General features: G+C 34.4%; 1 long non-coding RNA gene across 1 annotated transcript; it reads right to left on the bottom strand.

Annotated features, from left to right (window-relative positions):
• Positions 1-2,726: 2,726 nt before the first annotated feature.
• Positions 2,727-3,642, bottom strand: LOC111242684. Its single transcript, XR_002669972.1, has 2 exons — positions 3,261-3,642; positions 2,727-3,091 (listed from the first exon to the last, which is right to left on the bottom strand). It is a non-coding gene; the product is annotated as an uncharacterized LOC111242684 (long non-coding RNA).
• Positions 3,643-4,217: the final 575 nt, after the last annotated feature.

Genomic DNA, 4,217 nt, shown 5'->3' with positions numbered 1-4,217 from the left:
ATATATATATATATATATATATATATATATATATATATATATATATATATATATATATATATATATATATAACTAATGAAACCAACATCTAAAAAGAAAACTACCAAAATGTTCTGGAAACAAACATGGTATCAATAAAACCTAAACAATCACTACACATACTTTGAGAATTCAAGGGAAATTTATAGCAGAGCACCTACATTGAATTTCACGAAATCACGAGGAAGGCGACCAAAGCTCGGTTGTGGACCTTGCTAGATTGCCTCTACACCTTACCACCTACGAAACTTGCTCAAAGAGCCCAACCACATTCTGAAGGAGCCCGACCACAAATCTCTACACCTCAACCTAGTTGAAAATTATAATGCACGACCTTTTCCGCAAGATTGGAAAACAAAACAATGGATTACAATCCACATTTACAAAACAAAATATTCAGTATTACATAAAAGAAGAAAAAATAAAAAAGATCCAAACAACACCATGGAAACAAGAATCACAATGACACAACAATTGGAAAATGGAAGCACAAAATTCCCTCCCAAAGCCAACATGAAAGAACCACAAAAACAGGCACAATTCAATAAAAAAATACAAAATCCACAATCGAAAAAAAATAACCAATACACTTAATTAAACAACGAAAACACAATACCCGCAATCCAACCAACAACCACAACCTTCAACACTCTTTTTCCATGCTACAAAAACCCTAAATGCAATACAACAATGCTGGAAGAACACAACACCCATAATCCGACCAAGAACCACAATTTGCAAAAACTATAAATGAAAATAAAGAATATATTGTGAGAGAAGAAAAGGGGTTGAAAATAAGTTGCAATACTAAGTGATAAGTGTGTAAGCAAAACTTCGTTACATAGTACTCCATTTTCACAATAACGCGATGACTTTTGGCTCAATGAGGGAGAGACAAAGGGATATAGTGGAAGGGTTTCGCATATACGATATCAGCACGAGAGAAAGGTTATTAAGTAGAGATTTAGGGATTGTGGATGAAAAAGAAAGGTTTAATATCTATTTTGGTCCCTCTTTTGGGAGGGTTTGTTCAAAGTGGTCCTTCCTTTTTTAAAAAGTTCACTAAAGTCCTACCTTTTGCAAAAACTGTGCAAGTAGGTCCTTTTTTGTTACGGCGTTAACTTTGTTAACGGCAGAGGTAGTACCCAGCTGGCTAATATCTGATGATGTGTAACGTTTTCCCTTTGCTGGCTATAACATCCCGATTTTTTATATGTGTTCGGATTATGAGAAAAATTAAAAACTTTTAAAATCATCATACCATCGTAGAAATCCAATTATAAAATGCCGAAATTTATAAAATAACAATGAAATAAAGTAAATCCAATTACATTGTTTCTGAAATTTATTACCCAAAGCTTTAAATAAATCAGGTTGTCCCCCACTCTCACGTCGCTATCATGAATCTGGAGCATCTGCTACACCCCCTACTCCCGTATAACCAAGGTCATACGATCATCACAAGACACACACACAACCACAAGCACAAACAAATATGGGTAAGCCACCATAACACAACCAATAACAATAAAATAAAATGTGTATAAGATGAGTAAACACAACTTAACAATAATTCACTATCTATAATGCTATCTACAAACAAAATCATCATGATCATCATTAACATTCTCATTAACTATGTCATTACTATACTATCCACATTTATCCTTATCAACATCATCTCTAGACACAAGTTATTATGAATTCCCAACATTATCATGAAGGACATTGGTCTATCTCTTGTGCCTAACCCTACCACCTGTAGCTTTCCCCATACAGGTTCACGAATATAGCACCTGTAGCTTCCCCATACAGGTTCACAATCATACCACCTGTAGCTTCCCCATACAGGTTCACAATCATACCACCTATAACTTCCCCATACAGGTTCACAATCATACCACCTGTAGCTTCCCCATACAGGTTCACAATCATACGGTAGATAGTTCAAAATTCAGGATTTACTAGGCACAGGATAGACACATCTGTTTATTCAAGTGTACAATACTAACAAAGTCAACCAAACACAATCCATAGTCAAACTAAATACTATTCACACCCCCCTTTTCATTACTTACACATCAATATAAAGTCTTATATAAGGACAATATAAATTTATATAATACTTTAAGAACCACAACTCAATCCAAAATAATAACTCATTATTACTTTAATTAATCATTAAATTATCACTACTTCTCTTTTTGAAAGTAAATTAATTTCAAATTCCAAAATAGTTAATTTTAATTAATTTGATTTCCAATAAATTACTTTCCTTCTTACTCCAATTTACTTTCTCTTTTCCAGTAATTAATCTGATTCCAATTAATTACTAACCAATAAATTTCTCCTTATAATAATAATAATAATAATTAATATTATTACTATCTTCTTCTCTCTCTTTACAATTTAACTTTATTAGTTAATATAAGGTATAATACCTTTTTTTTCCCAATTTTAGTTGGAAATATTCGAAATGGTCCTCATTTTACTTTTTTGTTCAATGTAGTCCTAAAAAACGTAATTTGTGTTCAATTTAGTTTGTTTTACGTAATTTGTGTTCAATTTAGTCCTTTTTACAAACTTCGTAAACCACAATCAAGGACTAAATTGAACACAAATTATGTTCTTTAGGAATACATTGAACAGAAAAAAGACTAAATTGAACATAAATTACGTTTTTCAGGACTAAAGTGAACAGAAAAAACAAATGGGAACCATTTTGACTGTTACCAACCAAAACTGGGACAAGAAAAGGTATTTTTTACCTTAATATAATCACGAAGTCTACACATCTCAAACTAGGACCAAATAAACATTCTTATTATTGTAATTTAATAATTTCATTTATGTTCAACTCTGGGCCTGCGGCCCAATTATGTTCCCACTGTATCAACCCAGATTCACTCCCGGCCCAAAGAAGAACTTCGCCGTTTCAGAATGGTCAATCAGAGCAACACTCCTTGGCCAAGCCAAGTCGACGACCACTCACCGCAACTTCCATGGCTGCACCACTTTTGCAACTCCGACAACCACCACGAAACGGTAACCACTGCCATCACAATCACCGCGAGAATATAATAATCGCAAGCATTAGAACCCAAATTAATTTTTCCCAAATCAAAACTCTAAATTCCTCAATCGGAACCCTAATCCCAATCAAGAAAACCCAGCCCTGCAAGGAAGATAAAAACAACCCAAACGTGAAAACAGTAACCCACAGATTTACGAGAATGCCATCGGAGTCTCGGAGAGCCGTTACTACGACGCACACTGCTGTGGAGAGAACGTTGTGTCCTCACTGCGCCTTCGTCGCACCGTCGCCGCGCTCTCGCCGATAAGAAAGGAGTTCGCTCCGTCAACGCCGTTGTGGGATCGTTGCCGCTTCTCAAGAGGCAGATCATCCTCGCCCCCAATGATGGTTCGTTCGCGGTGGAGAGAAAGGCAGAAGCTTCAAACTTCTGGTTTGAGTGAGATGAGGAAGAAGAAAAATGGCAGAATGAGACACACTCAAGTGACCCCTCGAAGGAAATAAGGGTTGGGCCCTAAATTTGGTTCAAGCCCAATTGGAAACACAAAAGAAGATAAGAATACTGCAGACTTGGTATACTAACCCTAATTCCCATTAACTCCTAATTAAAAGGATATTAGAACCCAAATTTTGATTTTAATTACAATTAAATGAACCCTAATTTTATAATATTCCTAACAAATCTTACCTCCATAAAAGAAAGAATTCAATATCTCCATGAAAGAAAGAATTCATACGTGAATTCTTGTTTAGGAAGTTAAGGAATTCAATCACGTGATTTCCTGATTGAATTCAATAAAGTAAATGCTAAAGGTGAATTACTATAATAGAATTTAATGTTTATTAATTAAACACGGACGATCGAAAAGCTTATCAAAAATTTCAAGATGATGTAATTACAGTACAGATATTCATACATAGCTTCCAAAGTTAATTTAGTATAAAACAAATAATTAGATGAATACTCAAAATCAATATTACAATCACATTCATCATATAATAACATCAAGGTAAGCTTCCCATACCTTAGCCGATCAAAAAAATTAAGCTTTCACCCCTTCTTCTACAGACTCTACTTCCTTTCAGTTTCTCTGTCTAATGCTTTCTTTTTCCTTTTCTCACAAAAATAAGTAACTCTTTTCATGTT

Source organism: Vigna radiata, chromosome 10 (assembly GCF_000741045.1).
Source record: "Vigna radiata var. radiata cultivar VC1973A chromosome 10, Vradiata_ver6, whole genome shotgun sequence".
Lineage (NCBI taxonomy): Eukaryota > Viridiplantae > Streptophyta > Magnoliopsida > Fabales > Fabaceae > Vigna > Vigna radiata.
This window is presented reverse-complemented; position numbering and strand designations above follow the sequence as displayed.